This window comes from Acinonyx jubatus, chromosome B2 (genome assembly GCF_027475565.1).
Source record: "Acinonyx jubatus isolate Ajub_Pintada_27869175 chromosome B2, VMU_Ajub_asm_v1.0, whole genome shotgun sequence".
Lineage (NCBI taxonomy): Eukaryota > Metazoa > Chordata > Mammalia > Carnivora > Felidae > Acinonyx > Acinonyx jubatus.
Window position 1 is genome coordinate 108,878,638 of NC_069385.1, and position 19,444 is coordinate 108,898,081.

Here is a 19,444-nt window from a genome sequence, read left to right on the forward strand (position 1 = left end):
GTTATGGGAATGTTTATGTATTATTATTATTATATTTTTTGATAATTTGTTCCCCTCCTTTATCTCTGATCTCTCTGGAATTTCTAATAGTCAGATGTAAGATTTCCTGAACTGATTATCTAATCTTATAGTCTTATTTTTCCCCATTGTCCATCTCTTTGGCATTTGTTCCACTTTTTTTTAATGTTTATTTATTTATTTTTGAGAGACAGAGAGACAGAGCACAAGCAGGGGAGGGGCAGAGAGAGGGGGAGACACAGAATCCAAAGCAGGCTCCAGACTCTGAGCTGTCAGCACAGAGCCCAACACTGAGCTCAAACTCAAGAGCCCGGCCGTGAGATCATGACCTGAGCTGAGGTCAGATGCTTAACTGACTGAGCCACCCAGGCGCCCCACATTTTTCCCACTTTCTAGGAGATTTCCTTGTCCTTAAATTCTATTCTTCAATTTAAATTGTTATTTTCCCCAATAATGTTTTAATTTCAAATACCCTTTTTGATTTCATTTCTTTAATGTTTTTATTTATTTTTGAGAGAGAGACCCCATGTATGCGTGTGCATGAGCGGGGGTGGGGGGTGCAGAGAGGGAGACACAGAATCTGAAGCAGGCTCCAGGCTCTGAGCTGCAGCACAGAGCCCAATGTGGGGCTCAAACCCACGAACTGTGAGATCATGACCTGAATCGAAGTCAGACACTTAACCAACTGAGCCACCCAGGTGCCCCTATGATTTCATTTTTATAGTCCATTTCTCTTGGTTCATGATTGCAATATCATCTCATGTCTTTGGGGGGATATTGTTACTTTTAGTTTTAAATTTCTTTTGGCCCACTTCCTCTGTTCCATTTGAGTTTGTTTTTCCTTTCTTTCTTTCTTTCTTTCTTTCTTTCTTTCTTTCTTTCTTTCTTTCTTTCTTTCTTTCTTTCTTTCTTTCTTTCTTTTCCTGATGTTTAGCCTATAGGTGGTTTTCAATGGGTGATCCTTGGCTATCATTTGTATTTAAGAGAGAGGCACTAAGAAGCTGAGTAACTATAGGTGCATGGTGTGGGCTTGTGGGCAAGTTGGTATCATTGCAGAGTGCCCCAAATGTTGGTGTCTATAGACATTTTCTCTGGGGGTGATTCGATCTCTTCAAGGGAGAGTCCTCCAGTCTCTTGGCTTGGAATATAGGCTTCCTGCCTGCCTGCATTCTGGAAGCTGGTTAAAAAAAGGACTGGAAGGTCTGGCCAGACTTTTGTCCTGTTTTTCAGTATGCTATCTCATCACCATGCTCTGCTGTGGAGATTGCTCCCAACTGTTGGGGAAGGGAAGGTGCAGCCGTCTGGCTATGTGGGCTAGAGGAAGAGGTCAAAGGGTCCAACTACTCATTATACCAACTTGAACCCCAGTTTTACTGTTTCAGCACCACCTCCCCTCCCACCATCAGAGGTACCTGAGGTCTCTAGGATCGTGAGAGTTGTGTGTATGAATCATCAGGTCTCTTTTTGGCTACCTCCCTGCATGCCTGTTTCTGCTTTGCTGAGTCAGTTACCCATCACCATTTACTTTCCATTTTCCTAAATTTTGTCAGCATCTCCTGTCTGTTCTCACCAGTCCTCTTACTCCTTTTGTCCCTAAATATTTGCCTTTTTAATTCCTTTATTGTCTTTTCTTTTTAAATTGAAGTAACATTCACATAACAAAAAATTAACCATTTGAAAGCAAATAATCTGGTGGCATTTCGGGCATTCCTATCCCCAAGTAAGGTCACGTTCTGAAGTACTGGGGGGACTCCAACAGCTTTTTCTGGGGGACACAATTCAACCCATAAAGGCGGCATGGATGTTAGGTAGGAACTTACTCAGAGAAAGAATCACTGGGCTTGTCGTGTGCAACAAGGTAAGGAGGTTGTCCGGGCAAGGGTAGCCTGGGATTGGTGTTAGAGCCCCTAAGGGAAAGAATGTGGTGGCCCTATGTGGGATGTCATAGGAGGGTGTTCACACATCAGCCTGGCACAGGGTGTCAGAGTCCAAGTGGATTGAGAAAAGGGTATCGGCACAAGGGAAGGGGTGGTGATAGCAATGGGAGACTGGTTGGTTACAAGTAGAAAGGCTGATAAATAAGTAAAGTCGTTAAGGATCCAAGTTTCTCAGTGTTGCAGAAGAGAAAAGCAAGTATGGAAGGGGAGGAAACTAGATGGAGCCCTGTGGAGTCATACTGTAATTAGAGATATCATTGTGAACCCATGTTATTCAAGAAGGAGATAGATAGGGGTGTCTGGATGACTCAGTCGGTTAAGCGTCCAACTTTGGCTCAGGTTATAATTTTGCAGTTCATGGATTTGAGCCCTGCATCGGGCTCTGTGCTGACAGCTCAGAGCCTGGAACCTGTTTCAGATTCTGTGTCTCCCTCACTCTCTGCCCCTCCTCCGCTAGCACTCTGTCTCTGTCTCTCAAAAATATGTAAACATTAAACAATTTTTTTTTAAAAAGGAGATAGATAGGATAAGATGAGATGAGATAACGAAGGGAAGCCTGGGTGGTTCAGTGGGTTAAGCATCCAGTTCTTGGTTTCGGCTCAGGTTCTCATAGTTCGTGAGTTCCAACTGAGAGTCAGGCTTCGCACTGACAGTGCTAATGCTCCTTGGAATTCTCTCTCTCCCTCTCTCTCAGCCCCTTCCCCCACCCTCTCAAAATAAATAAATAAACTTAAGAAAAGATAAGATAAATAAGATAGGTAGATATGTAAATGTATATGCGTATATATACATTTTCTAGTTCTGTGCACTGAGAAGGCCAAGAAGTGGCAACACTCTTATAGCAACAAACACACCAACTTCATAGATCTTGGATTCTAAGTATTATGTCTCACTGAAAGGGCTTCTTGCAGGAATGGCTGACTCCACCACTGGAAAGAAGGAAAGTACAAATAGGCTGAACATTTTGCTGTGCCCCCAAAAAAGGAAGTACTCAAAGAGTAATGGAAATGTATCAAAAGAACACAGAATGGGCTCTCACTAGCTAAATTGAAGACACTTTGAGGATCAAAATAAATAATGATAGTAACAGATTACAGTTCATTGAATATAATCGAAAACCGTAAGCCAATAGTGATATAAATGAATGAATGGATTATATAATGAACAGGACAATTATAGTTTCAAATGCTTCTATGCAAAATACTTAACAAATTCCTAAAAAAAGAGAAACTGCACAGTAGATAAGTCTGGCAGATATCACCTTCCTCAGGTGATGGGAAAGTTCACCTTATCAGCACTATAAAGGAACATTTGAAGTCTTGCACCACCTGATGGGATGCAATGAGAGGAACATATCATCCCTTCTATAGTATTCCTACCAATGATATATAGTGTGAATCCAACCACAAGGAAATCCCAGCAAAACCAAATTGAGACACATAAAATAACTGGCCTATAATCTTTTTTGTTTTTAAAGATCTAATTATTTTTTTAAAATTTTAAAAAAGTTTATTTATTTATTTGAGAGAGAGAGAGAGAGAGAGAGAGAGAGAGAGAGAGAGAATGTGGGGGAGGAGCAGAGAGAGGTAGAGAGAGAGAATCCCAAGCAGGCTCTTCATCACCAGTGTCGAGCCTGATGTGGGGCTTGAACTCACGAACCATGAGATCATGACCTGAGCCTAAGTTGAACGTTTAAACGACTGAGCCACCATGGTGCCCTGGTGGCTTTTAAATCTTTTAAAATAATCTTTTAAAAAGTCAGGTCATGAATGTCAAGCAAAGAAATGAACTGTTCCTGATGAATAAGACTAAAGAGATATAAAACTTAAATGCAGTGTTATGATTATGATCTGGATCTTTTGGGGACAACCAGAGGCTCTTGAGCAGAGTCTGCAAGTTAAGTGGTTGTTCTTTATCAATGTTAATCTTTATTGTATGGAAGTTATGTAAGATAATGTCCTTACTTTAGGAAACACCTACTGAAGTACTCAGAAACAGTGGGGCAATAGGTAGCAATTTACTCTCAAACCATTCAAGAATAAAAAAAGCTCTGTAATTTGTGTAACTTGCAAGTTGTTTCCAAACCTCATGTCAGGAATGGGTTACAAGTGTGTCAAGAAATTATTCCTCTCAGTCCTGGGGCACCTGGGTGGCTCAGTCGGTTAAGTGTCTGACTCCAGCTCAGGTCTTGATCTCACAGTTTGTGAGTTCCAGCCCTTCATCGGGCTCTACACTGACAGCTCAGAGCCTGGAGTCTGCTTCGGATTCTGTGTCTCCCTCTATCTCTCTATCCCTCCCCTGCTTGCGCTCTCTGTCTCTCAAAAGTAAATAAATAAACATTAAAAAAGAAAAGAAATTATTCCCCTCAGTCCTGAGCAGGAATACGTACAGACTGACTAGGTGACTAGAGTGGACAGAGCCAAAGACAATGAAAAATGAAAATTTTGGGAAGTCCCAGATAAAGGGTTCCCTCTGCCTAGAAGGCTTTACCCTCCACTTCTGCCTCCTTCTCATCTTCAGAACTCAACACCAACATCACTTATTTGGGAAGCCCTCTTTAACTTCTCTGGCCATGTCAGATCTCCTTGCTATATGTTCTCAGACCATCCCATGCCTTTTATTTCATCATACTTATCACGGTTGTAATTTTATGTTTGTTTGTTTACTAATAAACATACGACTCTCATACAACTCATCTTGACCTTAAGTTATATGAGAGCAGGGACTGTGTCTTCATCTCCTCTTTGTAAACTTTTTGTTTATTTATTTGTTCGTTGGTTGATTTGTTTATTTAAAATTTATTTATTTTGTGAGAGATAGACGGGGAGGGGCAGAGAGAGGGAGAGAGAGAATCCTCGCAGTCTCCTTGCTCAGTGTGTGAGAAGGGGCTCGATCCCATGACAGTGAGATCATGACCTCAGCTGACATTAAGAGTCAGATGCTTAAAAAAGGGCTTCTGTTGTGAGTGGCACACATAGGGCAGCTCCATTGCTCTTCGTGCGGAATTGACATCAAGAGATTTCAGAAGCATAATTTTTTGGTACCCAGGCAGCTTATGATCATTGGTCCTGAAAGAAAAAAAAGAGTCAGATGCTTAACCGACTAGGCAACCAGGTGCCCCTTTTTACAAACTTTTCAAATTGAAACCTATATACAGAAAAGTGCACAAATCCTAAGTGTTTAGCTTGATGAATTATCACAAAGTGAACACATCTTGGTCAAGAAATAGAACATTCTCAGGATTCCAGAAGCCCCCCTCATGTAACCATTGAACTTCAAACCTCATAATTAATTTTGCCTGCTTTCTGAACCCAGTATAAATAAAATCATTCAGTTTGTATTTTTTGTGTGTCTGGCTTCTTTGATGCAACATTGAATCTGTGAAATTCATATAGTTATTGCATATAACTGTAGTCTATTTTTTGCATTGCTATATGGTATTCCATTGTATGAATATACTACAATGTGTTCATTATACAGTTGAAATCTCGACTATTATAAATAATGCCATAAGAACGTTTTTGTATGTCATTTTTATTGTGGGAAAACATACATAATATTTAACTTTTTAACTATTTTTAAGTGTACAATTCAAAAGCATTAAGTATACTCACAATGTTGTGCAACTATCAACACTATCCATTTCTAGAATTTTTCTGTACGTGTCTTTTTTTTAAATGTTCATATATTTATTTTTGAGAGAGAGAGAGCACGTGTGTGAGCTGGGGAAGGGCAGAGAGAGAAAGAGAGAGAATCTTAAGCAGGTTCTGCACTGTCAGCACAGAACCCAATGTGGGTCATGAACCCACAAACCATGAGATCATGACATGAACTGAAATCAAGAGTTGGATGCTTAACCAACTGAGCCACCCAGGCACCCCTGTACATATATCTTTTTTGATGCATAAATGTGCATATTTCTGATGGGCATATGCTTAGGAAATGCTGGGTCATAGAGAATGTTCAATTTTAGTAAATACTGCCAAACAGTTTTCCCAGGTGGTTGTACCAATTTACATGCCCACCAGCCCTGTATGAGAGGGCTGTATTAATCCTTTAATTAACCTAATAAGTGTTTAGTACAGTGTATCTTTTCCCATTTCTCTGATAACTAAGACAGTTTAGCACCTTTTCGCATGCTTAATGGCCATCAGAGAGCTTCTTTTCTTAAATGACTATTTAAGTCCTTTGCCCATTTTTTATTGGATTGCCTATATATTTCTTATTGATGTGCAAGTTTTTTATACTAGTACAAGCTCTTTCTTGGATGTTTTGCAAATATTGTCCTTCATTCCATGACTTATGTTTTCACTCTCTTAATGGTGTCTTTTGAGCAACCAAAGTTTCCACTTTTAATATAGTCTTATATACCAGTTGTTTCATTTACAGTTAGTGCTTTTTGTGTCCTATTTAAGAAATCTTTCTTTGCCTATTGAGAGTCATGAAGACATTCTCCTATGTCATCTTCTAGAAACTTAATTGTTTTACCTTTTACAATCTGAAATTTGCATGTAGATAATATCAATCTGGAATTAACTTTTGTGTATGGTATTAGATAAAGGTCAAGATTCATTTTTTTCTCCTGTAGTTATATGCCCAGCAGACCCAGCCCATTAACTGAAAATATCTTCTGTTTCCCAGTGCACTGCAGTGACAAATTTGTCCTAAAACAAGCATGGATTTGTTTCTGGACTCTGAATTGTAGTCATTGATCTATTTGTCTCATTGTGCCAATATCATACAATCTTAATTTGTAGCTTTCTGATAAATCTTTTTTTTTTAAAGTAACCTTTACATCAAATATGGGGCTCTTACTCATGACCCCATATGCTCTACTAACTGAGCCAGCAAAGTGCCCCTGTAGATTTCTGATAAGTCTTAATATCTGGTAGTGTTCTTCTTGCAAAGTGCTTTTGCCATTCTTCAACTTTTGTGTTTCCATGCATATTTTCAAATCAAGTTGTTGATTCCTGCCAAAAAATATGTTAGGATTACATCGACTCTATCTATAGATCAATTTGGGAAGAGTTAATTAACATTTTTACAATATTGAGTCTTTCAGTCCACGAATATGGTATATCCCTCCAGTTATTTAGATCTTCTTTACTTACTTTTATTAATGTTTTATAGTTTTCTCTGAAGAGATTTTATACTTCATTTACTAGATTTATTCTAAGTACTTGGAATTTTTTGAAGTTATTGAAAATAGGCCTGTTTTTCAAATTTTAGTTTCTTTCCATAGGTATATAGAAATACAATTGATTTTGGTGGCCCCTGGGTGGCTCAGTCGGTTAAGCTCCAGGTCTTGGTTTAGGATCGGGCCATGATCTTATGATTCATGAGACTGAGCCCCATGTCTCACTCTGCATTGTCAGCTTGGAGCCTGCTTGGGATTCTCTGTCTCTCTCTCTCTCTCCCTCCCCCCCCCAAAATGAATAAAATAAACTTTAACCAAAAAAAAAAGAAGAATACTATAGTATTACAGTTTCCTTAACATTAAAAATCAACCTTAGGGGGCACCTGGGTGGCTCAGGTCATGATCTTGCGGTCTGTGAGTTTGAGCCCTGCGTCGGGCTCTGTGCTGACAGCTTGGAGCCTGGAGCCTGCTTCCGATTCTGTGTCTCCCTCTCTCTGACCCTCCCCGTTCATGCTCTGTCTCTCTCTGTCTCAAAAATAAATAAACGTTAAAAAAAAATTAAAAAAAATAAATAAAATAAAAGTCAACCTTAGTGGTGCCCAGCTGACTCACTTGAAGAACATGCAACTCTTTTTTTTGTTGTTTTTTTTTTGGTAGTAGGTTTTAAAAAAATGTTTACTCATTTTTTAAATGTTAATTTAGTTATTTTGAGAGAGAGACGGAAAGTGCAAGAGGGAAAGGGGCAGAGAGAGAGGGAGAGAGAATCCCAAGCAGTCTCCGCCTGAGAAGAGCCTGATGCAGGGCTCTATCCCGTGAACCATGAGATCATGACCTGAGCCAAAACCGAGAGTTGGAAACTCAACTGACTGAGCTACCCAGGTGCCCCAATGTTTATTCATTTATTTATTTATTTAGAGAGCACACATGTGAGTGGGGAAGGGGCAGAGAGTGAGGGAGAAAGAGAATCTCAAGCAGGCTCCAAGCTGACAGCATGGAACCCAACATGGGGCTGGAGCCCACAAACCATGAGATCATGACTTGAGCCAAAAATCAAGAGTCTGATGCTTAACCAACTGAGTCACACAGGGGTCCTCCGCATGCAATTCTTGATCTTGGGGTTATGAGTTTGAGTCCCAGGTTGAGAATAGAGATTATGTAAATAAATAAATTAATTAAATAAAATAAATAAATAAATAAATAAATAAATAAACTTTAAAAATCACCTTAACTTCTTTTTACTTTGCCTCCAATTTAGCAATATCTATGAAGATATAAATTTTATATGCAAGCCATTTTAAATTCATTATTTATTTATTTGAAAGAGAAAGTGCACAAGCAGGGCAGAGGGGCAGAGGGAGAGAGAGAGAGAGAGAGGGAGAATTTTAAGCAGGCTCCACTCTTAGTGCATAGCCCAATGTGGGGCTCAATCCCACAACCCTGGGATCATGACCTGAGCTGAAATCAAGAGTCTGACACTCACCTGACTGAGCCACTCAGATGCTTCAGCAAGCCATTAAAAAAATTTTTTTAATGTTTTATTATTTATTTTTTGGGGGGGGGGAAGGGCAGAGAAAGAGGGAGACACAGAATCCAAAGTGCAAACTCACAAGCTGTGAGATCGTGACATGAGCCAAAGTTGGATGCCCAACTGACTGAGTCACCCACCCCAGCAAGCCATTTTGTAATCAATTAAGCAAACACTTGTCTATTAACATATAAAAGTTTGTTTTACATAAATCTCTATAATTACTTCAGGTGTATATATTACACTTTGGGATACATTGCTGTAAATGTTAGCTGTTTCATAAACATTTGTGTTAGCTGTTCATATTGTTGCTAGTGTTCATTTTTTAAAAAGATTTTATTTATATATAATGTCTACACCCAATGTGGGACTCAAACTCACAACCCTGAGATCAAGAGTCATATGCTCCACAGACTGAGCCAGCCAGGTGCCCCTATTAATGTTAGTTTTTAAATTATTTTGTAAGTTGTCATATTGGTCACACAGACCAAACCTAGTGCCATATAGGAGGGGACTATACAAGGATGTGAATACCAGGAGACAGAGATCATGGGAGGCCATCTTGGAGGCTGGCTACCACATCTGAGGAACATAAATTGCTTGCTAGCACAAAAATAATACCATCTGGACTTCAAATTTCTTTTTTTTTTTTTAATTTTTTTTTCAACGTTTATTTATTTTTGGGACAGAGAGAGACAGAGCATGAACGGGGGAGGGGCAGAGAGAGAGGGAGACACAGAATCGGAAACAGGCTCCAGGCTCTGAGCCATCAGCCCAGAGCCTGACACGGGGCTCGAACTCACGGACCGTGAGATTGTGACCTGGCTGAAGTCGGACGCTTAACCGACTGCACCACCCAGGCGCCCCTGGACTTCAAATTTCATAGGCTACAGTTTTGTCTTCTCTCTTTAACCCTTTTATATTGTAAAAATTTTCATACTGTACATAAAAGGTGCGTAAAACATAAATGTGCAGTTTACTAAGTTATGAAAAAGCTGATATCTGGAAAAACAATCACCCAAGTAAAGATCTGGAACAATGCCAACACCCCAAAAGACCCCTCTCCATTCTCCTGAATCACAGCGCCTTCCACACTTTTGATGACCACCTGCTGATTCTTAGGGTTTTCAGTTTACTTTTCTTTATAATGTACCACCTAAGAATGCACTCCTATTCACTATAGTTTAATTTGCCAGTTTAGAAAATTTTTTACAAATGGAATCATGCAGTATGTAGTACTTTTGTATCTATTTTCTTTGGCTCAATATTGTTCTTAAGATTTATTTCTGTTATTGAATTAAGCAGTTCGTTCATTTTCAACTCAGTATAGTATGCCATTCTATAAACATACAAAGTGAATCCATTTTGCTGTTGAAGAATATGTGGACTGTTTGTCTATTACAAATAAAGCCTCTGTGAGGGTTCTTTTTTAAAAAAAATGTTTACTTATTTATTTTGAGAGAGAGGGAGGGAGAGAGAGCATAAACGAATGTGAGTAGGGCAGGGGCAGAGAGAGAGGGGGAGAGAGAGAATCCCAAGCAGGCTCTGCACTGTTAGGAGACAGCTCACAACCAGAAGTTTACGACCTGAGCCTAAATCAAGAGTTGGACCCTTAACCAACTGAGTCACCCAGGCGCCCCTCTGTGAGCATTCTTACACACATCTCCCAGTATACCTGCACATGATTTTCTTAGGATATATACTTAGGAATAGAATTAAATAGTCATTTTCAACTTTAGCAGATAATGCCAAACTGTTCTCAAAGGGGCTGTGCCAACTTACACTCCCATCTGAAGTGTATGTGCATGTCCTTTGTTCTACCTCCTCACCAACATCTGGAATTTTAGCCCTGTTAGTAAGTGTAAAGTGTTATTTCATTATGGTTTTACTTTTCATTTTCATGATTATTTGTGAGGTTTTACATGTTTACTAGCAATTTGGATTTCCACTTTTGAGCACTTAAATATTCTGTCCATGTTTTGATCGAGGTGTCTGTCTTTTTCTTGTATTTTAACTGTTGTTTATATATTGTATATACGAGTCCTTTTTACGTGTACCATATCTTTTCCAACTCCATTCTCTTTTTTTAAACTTATCTTTATTTTTTGTTTTTAATTGAAGTATAGTTGACATACAATATTAAATTAGTTTCAGGTGAGGGGTGCCTGGGTGGCTTGGTCGGTTAAGCGTCCGACTTCGGCTCAGGTCATGATCTCACGGTCCGTGAGTTCGAGCCCCGCATCGGGCTCTGTGCTGACAGCTCAGAGCCTGGAGCCTGTTTCGGATTCTGTGTCTCCCTCTCTCTCTGCCCCTCCCCTGTTCATGCTCTGTCTTTCTCTGTCTCAAAAATAAATAAACGTTTTAAAAAAAAATTAGTTTCAGGTGTACAACATAATGATTTAGCAGCTCACACATTTCCAAATTCTCACCACAGTAAATATATTACAAAATTATTGACTATAAATATGTATTTTTTACTATAAAATCTACATGTAGATTTTACAAGTTTGAACAAAATGGACATGCCCATTAGTCTCACAGAGCTGACAGATATTAAACAAGCAATTATAATTATACTGGAGATATTATAAGGATGTCAGCAAGGGGAATCTAATTTATTACAGATGGTCAGTGAGGGCATCTCAGCAGAAATGATATTAAATGCTTCTTTCCTTGTATTAAGTTTCTGTATATATCAGCGTATGATTTAGAGCCATACTGACTTTTTATTTATTTTTATTTATTTATTTTTCACATTAGCAATGATTTTAATGAAAATGATCTAAATATACAAGTTAAAAGCCTGAGATTTTCAGGGTGGATTAAGAAAATCATATTCAACCATGTTATGTGAATATGGTTAATATTTTAGGAAGGAAAATTATATTAAGTAAAAAAAGTAAAAGTGATATACTATTCAAACAGCCAAAAAAAAACTACAATGGGTATAAGGACAATATAGTCATTAGAACAAGGAAAATTATCATGAATAAAAAGGATATTAAAAAATGACAGAAAGGGTCATTTTCCAAGATGATATAACAATTTTAAACATGTACACACCTATTTTTTGAAAGTATATATGTTTTCTAAATTTGATATATCATTTTATATTCCCACCAGTAATGTATGAGTGCCCCTGTTACTCTGTGTTCTCACCAGTAATTGAAATTTCAGTTTTTTCTCCTTTCTAATAGTTTTCTAGTGCTATCTCATTGTACTGTTACTTTACCTTTCCTGATGTTTGCACATTGTTTTATGCACATACTTGCAATCTGTATGTCTTCTTTTTTTTTTTAACTTGTTTTATTTATTTTTTTAAATTCACATCCAAATTAGTTAGCATCTAGTGCAACAATGATTTCAGGAGTAGATTCCTTAGTGCCCCTTACCCATTTAGCCCATTCCCCCTCCCACAACCCCTCCTGTAACCCTCAGTTTGTTCTCCATATTTATGAGTCTCTTCTGTTTTGTCCTCCTCCCTGTTTTTATATTATTTTTGTTTTCCTTCCCTTATGTTCCTCTGTTTTGTCCCTTAAAGTCCTCATATGAGTGAAGTCATATGATTTTTGTCTTTCTCTAATTTCACTTAGCATCATACCCTCCAGTTCCATCCATGTAGTTGCAAATGGCAAGATTTCATTCTTTTTGATTGCCAAGTAATACTCCATTGTATATATATATACCACATCTTCTTTATCCATTCATCCATCGATGGGCATTTGGCTCTTTCCATACTTTGACTATTGTTGATAGTGCTACTATAAACATGGGGGTACATGTGTCCCTTCGAAACAACACACCTGTATCCTGTGGATAAATGCCTAGTAGTGCAATTGCTGGGTCATAGGGTAGTTCTATTTTAAGTTTTTTGAGGAACCTCCATACTGTTTTCCGGAGTGGCTGCACCAGCTTGCATTCCCATCCAACTCCATTCTCTTAATGGTGCCATTTGATGAGCAGGAATTCTTCATTGTGGTGAAGTCAAGTATATCATTCTTTTTGTTGTCATTTGTGTTAGCCTGGTTCCCCCTAAACCAGAGCCTCATTGTATTATTAGGGAGTCCAGGGTGCAGGTGTGAGGGACAAGGAGAGTGATGCAGGAAAGAAAGGAGAAACAACAGGAGAATGTTTCATCAGATACCTGGTGGCCACTAAATGAAAGTGATTGCTGGATCTGGACACCGTGTCCTCAATAAACAAACCATCCTGGGAGAGGTGAGATAATGGAAGAAATGGAGATTAATTATTCACAGGCTCTTGTCTCCCACTGGTCAAAATTCCACACCATGGAGCATTATCTCCTTCACATTTACAGGTTGAATGTAGGAGTATACACCTTAAAAAACAGACAAATGAAACATTTACTGTCATTTTAGAGGGGTTTAGGGACTTAATAGTGATAATGCATGGATTGAATCCACCATGTTTAACATAAAATCATATTTTCTAATTGGTTATTGCTAGCATATAGGAGCTGGTGATATAAAGGTACAGCCATTCCAATCACTGAACAGGCAGTGCCTAAGCTCAGTTCTCATCTAAAGACTCAACAACTTTGTTCTCCCGCTTACTTGGCACACAGCTTCCCATAAAGCTATAGCCCCAAGCAGAGGTTTGGCAATAGTTGTGTTCAGGTTGCACATAGGGTTGGAGTGTCCTTGGCTTCAAGCTGAAAACCTGGCCCAGGTCCTCCTCTTCCTGGGAGGCACTTATATCTCCACACACAGGAGTGAAATCTCTGATGGCTACCCTTACTTCTATCTAGACTTATTTCAAAGCCTCAGAAGTTTGTGGATTTGCACATATTCACAGGGAAGGTGTATTGTGTCTTAAAGTCTAGGTCTCTTTTCCCTTTTCAGGTTTTATCTGTCATTGCTATACATCTGCTGCAGTGTGTGTGTGTGTGTGTGTGTGTGTGTGTGTGTGTGTGTGTACCCATTTCACCATTTTCATTGGGGGTCTAGTAAGAGTTTCTTGAACTGGTGACAGATAGCAGTTGTGACAGGATGTTAATTAGATTCTCCCTGTTGTCTTTGGAGTTTCAGCAAAGGCCTCAAAAGCAGAAAGGAACACAATAGATGCCAGGCACCTCTTTCCCCCACCATCCACCTCAAAGGGAGATGGGAAGAGATTGTGATCCAGTCGGCCAGCTTTACTAATGTTCTACAATTTGTATATGAGAATGAGGATTGTGTTGGGAGTTACCTGTGGGCTCTGAATTTCCTCTTTGCCACTCTGGGGAGGGAGAAGGGTTGTTCCCTTCACCTAAGGCCAAGTGACTTAGAGGCTTCCACTAGCACCTCTCAGAATGTTTGGCATGTATCTCCTGGGGTCTGGAAGTCCGTAGGGAATGATATCCTAACTCTCACCTGAGGAAGTTCAAAAGCAAGATGCCAGCTGACTGACATGGCAAGTAAGGTGTGTGGGATAGAGAGTGAACTGCACTGCCCTTGTTAGCAGGGCAAAGATGCGTAAGTGGTCCGGTGGGCCAAGTGTCCCCACAAAGAAACCAACATGGAATCATTTTAAAAGGATCCTTCCCAATCCAATTAAAAAATGGGCAGAAGACATGAACAGGCATTTCTCCAAAGAAGACATCCAGATGTCCAACAGACTCATTACCAGGGAAATACAAATCAAAACTACAATAAGATGTCACCTCACACTAGTCAGAATAGCTAAAATCAACTATACAAGAAAAAACAGGTGTTGGTGAGGATGTGGAGAAAGGGGAACCCTTTTGCAGTGTTGGTGGGAATGCAGACTGATGCAGCCACTCTGGAAAACAGTATGGAAGTTCCTCAAAAAGTTAAAAATACAACTACCCTATGATCTAGCAATTGCACTGCTTGGTATTTGCCCAAGGAATACAAAAATACTAATTCAAAGGGACACATGCACCCCAATGTTTATAGCAATATTATCTATCACATCCAAATTTTGGAAACAGCCCAAATGTCCATCAACTGATAAATGGATAAAGAAGATATGGTGTATATATACAATGGAATATTAGTTATAAAAAAAGAATGAAATCATGCCATTTGCAATAACATGGATGGAGCTAGAGTATTATGCTAACCAAAATAAATCAGAGAAAGACAAATACCACATGATTTCACTCATGTGGAATTTAAGAAATAAAACAAAGAAGCATAGGGAAAAAAGAGAGAGAGAAGCAAACCAAGAAACAGACACTTAACTATAGAGAGCAGACTGATGGTTATCAGAAAGGAGGCAGATGGGGTGACAGGGTAAATAGGTGATGGGGATTAAAGAGGGCACTTGTTGTGATGAGCACCGGGTATTGTATGTAAGTGTTGAATCTCTAGATTGTACACCTGTAATTAATATTACACTGTATGACAACTAGCTGGAATTTAAATAAAAACTTAAAACAAACAAGCAAATAAATGAAAGGATCTTTCCCATGATGTGTGCCCAAAGAGGAAAGGGACCCCAGGAGAGTGAGTTTTATGTGGGATGAATCTCTACAAGGCCAGGGACTGTGGGGAGAAAAGTAACAGGCAGTCAACCAGAGAAGAAGCATCACTGAGGTCCCAACAGGAGAGCCATAAAAAAGCCCACAAAGGTGACATACAAGAGAAAGAGCCAACATGTGTGAATCCTCCACGTGCATGGGAAACCAACTTTCAAAGATAACCGTATTCTGCACCACCCAGGAAAGACGGCCCTTTCCCCCTAATCCATTCTTTTCCTGCACCAAATGCTGGAGGAGGGCAGTTCAGAAACAGCAGCTGGCCAGTGGGAGAGGAGCAATATACACTGAGGAGTAAAGGCAGCGATGTGGAGAAGCCTGGCATTCCTCCCTTCATCACAGCAAATTTCCCATCTGTAGCAGGCAAGAGCTGGGGAATGGGAGAACCTCATAAACTGAGGTTTAGAGTGGTACTTGTTACCCTGGACAAAACATTTTCACTACTGCAATGAGACTATTCTTGTGACTGAAAAATACTTAAAAAGTGAAGGAATGTGCAAGAGGTTTCATGCGGGACATGGAAAGAACTATGCATAAGGCAGATGTGAAGGAGAAGCAGAAGAGTTTTGCAATTTTACACCATGGAGGCCAAATCCCTTGGTAAAAATAGCTATTCAGTATGGGAGAAGGATTGAAGAGGAGAATTTGATATAGAGTATAACTAACCCTGATTTATTTTGTTTTAATTTATCAATTTTTTAAAGTTTATTGATTTATTTTGAGAGAGTGTGTGGGCGTGAGTGGGGAAGCGGGAGGGGCAGAGAGAGAATCCCAAACTGTCAGCACAGAGCCTGACTTCGCCCACTGGATCCCATGAACCAAGAAGTCATGACCTGAGCTGAAATCAAGTGTCTGATGCCCAACCAACTGAGCCACGCAAGGTGCCCCTAACTAATCCTGATTTAAAATGTATTGACTCCAGGGGCATCTGGCTGGCTCAGTTGGTGGGGTGTGTGACTCTTAATCTTGGGATGTGAGTTCGAACCCCACGCTAAGTATAGAGATCACTTAAAAATAAAATCTTTAGGGGCATCTGGGGGGCTCAGTCGGTTAAGCGACTGAGTTCAGCTCATGTCATGATCTCACAGTTAGTGAGTTTGGGCCCCTGTCGGGCTCTGTGCTGACTGCTCAGAGCTTAGAGCCTGCTTTGGATTCTGTCTCCCTCTCTGTCTGTCCTTCCCCCGCTCACACTCTGTTTCTCTCAAAAATAAACATTAAAAAAATAAGTAAATAAAATAAAATCGTTAGGGGTACCTGGGTGGCTCAGTCGGTTAAGCGTTGACTCTTGATTATGACTAAGGTCATGTTCTCCATATTTGTGAGTTCGAGCCCTGTCTTGGCCTCCACAATGACAGGGTGGAATCTGTTCAGGATTCTTTCTGTCCCTGTCTTTCTGCCCCTCATCTGCTCGCTCTCTCTCTCTCCCTCACTCAAAAATAAATAAATAAAAATAAAATAAAATCTTTATTATTTTTTTAAGTGTATTTATTTTGCATGAATGGGGGAGGGTCACAGAGATAGAGGGAGAGAGAGAATCCCAAGCAGGCTCAGCACCATCAGGGCAGAGCCTGATGCAGGGCTTGAACTCACAAACCACAAGATCGTGACCTGAGCCGAAATCGGACACTTCACCGACTGAGCCACCTAAGCGTCCCTAAAATAAAATCTTAAAAAAGTATAATAATAATTGCTTCTCAGTCTTTTGGCTAAGATCAAGTGTAAAAAAAATAAATAAAATGTATTGACTCCAAGTGTCTGTGAACATCTTTTAACTTTTCTTCATGTTTGTTTAGATCCCACCAAAAACATGAGTAACTGAAATTCATGTTTAGGCTAATACAAAGATAGGGCACACCCTTTGGCAGATTTTTAATTATTTTTTTAAACAATTTTATAGATTTTTAATTTTTATAAATTTTTAATTTTTAATTTATAAATTTTTAATTTTTAGAGTCAGAAAATACAGATGCAAAACAAAACAACCAAAAAAACATTTTCATAATGGTCACATTCGTCAAGGTTGTACTGTGGTAGCAAATTATCCTTCAAAATCTCAGTGTTTTACACAACAAAGCTTCATTTCATGCTCATAGTGTATGTTCAACTCAGGGTTGGGAGTGGTACTCTGTTTTACACAGTCACTCAGGGACCTAGGCTGACAGGTTGTACCATCTGTAACATGTGGCTTCCTCATTTGCCACAGCAAAGGAGGAAAGAGCATGGAAATCTTATAACCATTCTTTCCTGATAGAGCCTGGAAGTGCTTCCATTCAGTCTATAGTGGATAGAAATAGTCACGTGACCCCCTTTCTGAAAGAAGGAAGAAAATGTCCTTTTCTTTGTGCCCTAAATGAGAGGAAACACGGGCTATCAATAAGCCCTGCTAAAGTCTCCCAGATCTCTGAATCTCACCAACCCAGGGATGACTAAAATCATCTTCCCTGGACTATTTTATTTTTTTAAAGTAGGCTCCATGCCCAATATGGGGGCTTGAACTCACAAGTCTGAGATTGAGAGTCACGTGCTCTACTGACTGAGCCAGCAAGGCACCCCTTCTCTGGACTATTTTATATGGCAATTTAACTTACATAGACTGTCACCCTTCAGTTGTTACCTAACCAGTTCAGTTTGCCCTATGCACAGAAGCCAATCACTGAGACCTGCAGATATGTGGCGGAGAAAGGGATTTATTCACAAGGCAGCCAAGCGTGGAGACGGAGAACAGGTCTCATATCACCTTTCCTGAAAAAAAGGTCTCTTGAGTATTTATGGGATTTTAGGGACAGTGTGGGGGGATATGATTGGAAGCTAGAGAGGGTGAGATAAAGGTCAGGGAATTGTTGATCTATGCAGGCACAGTCCATCATCTTGCTTCTTCATATATCACATGCTCAAAGATGGGGTATTGACAAGATTAGGGGGTGGAGATTTCAGGCTCCTTGACCTCAAAATGTCACCTATGGAGATTTGTGCGGGCCCAGTAGGAAGGTTTTGACCCGTCTGAACTGGATGAAAGTGGGCCTCTTAGTTCCTGGAAGACAACTTAAGCTTAAGTGTCTTGTGACTTGTAACTCAGAGACATTTCATACATAGAAGCAGTTATACATTCTTATGATATTTTACCTGGGCTGTCTGCTGTTCAGAGGCAGTTTTAAAGTTTATTGTTTTAAAAAATGGGCTTAGCAATGAGAAAGAATGAAATATGGCCCTTTGTAGCAACATGGATGGAACTGGAGAGTGTGATGCTAAGTCAAATAAGCCATACAGAGAAAGACAGATACCATATGGTTTCACTCTTATGTGAATCCTGAGAAAGTTAACAGAAACCCATGGGGGAGGGGAAGGGGAAAAAAAAAAAAAAGAGGTTAGAGTGGGAGAGAGCCAAAGCATAAGAGACTCTTAAAAACTGAGAACAAACTGAGGGTTGATGGGGGGTGGGAGGGAGGGGAGGGTGGATGATGGGTATTGAAGAGGGCACCTTTTGGGATGAGCACTGGGTGTTGTATGGAAACCAATTTGACAATAAATTTCATATATTGAAAAAAAACGGGCCTTAGGTTATAGTCTGAGCAGGAATTTTCCCCATTTTCAATCTGACAAGTCTTTTATGCTACTTAGCTGGTATAATCAAATCTCTGAGTAGAGGTCTCTACTGCACAGCACACATTATGAAATATGGTTCTAAACTGTACAAAAACCTTACATTCATATATTATGGTTATAATATAAGAATAATGAATAATATGAACTCATGGATAATAATGAATAATACATGAAATATGAATAATGAATAATATATGAATAACTCATATATTCTGGTTAAGAGCCATTGCTTTCTCAGACTGCTTTACTTTCTTTTACTTCCATCATCAATACTGATATTTTGTTTTCTTTTCACAAGGAAATCCCATTAACAAAATCTCTTTACTGTTAAATTACACAACTAAAAGAAAAGAAAATGGGCGGAGTCGTGGATGGTGAACACTTGGCAAGGTTCATTCATTAGCTGGGAAACTCACTCCCTCACTCTGACTTCCCACTATACAGGTAATCCCAACTCATGTTTTGAATAAAATTGGTTATCTGTGAAAAGTAATTTTAAATTTTAACTTAATGAATTGATTATGGGGGAATTCACACGTAAAATCCCAGATAAACTAAATATGGAAAACAAAATCATTCAAGTGTTAAAAAATATGCGGAATACATTAATAACCTTGACACGATGAAGACCTTAAGCCATGAAACCCAAAAGTCAGGAATCAAAAATTCAAATGCCTATTGGGAGCAAGCTTGTAATGTTAAGGAGGGAACTAAACTGAGTG

The 19,444-nt window shown here is 39.3% G+C and overlaps 1 non-coding gene across 1 annotated transcript; it reads left to right on the plus strand.

Annotated features, from left to right (window-relative positions):
* Positions 1-4,900: 4,900 nt before the first annotated feature.
* LOC113598997 (U11 spliceosomal RNA) lies at positions 4,901-5,077 on the plus strand. The gene has a single exon (XR_003419751.2). It is a non-coding gene; the product is annotated as a U11 spliceosomal RNA (small nuclear RNA).
* Positions 5,078-19,444: the final 14,367 nt, after the last annotated feature.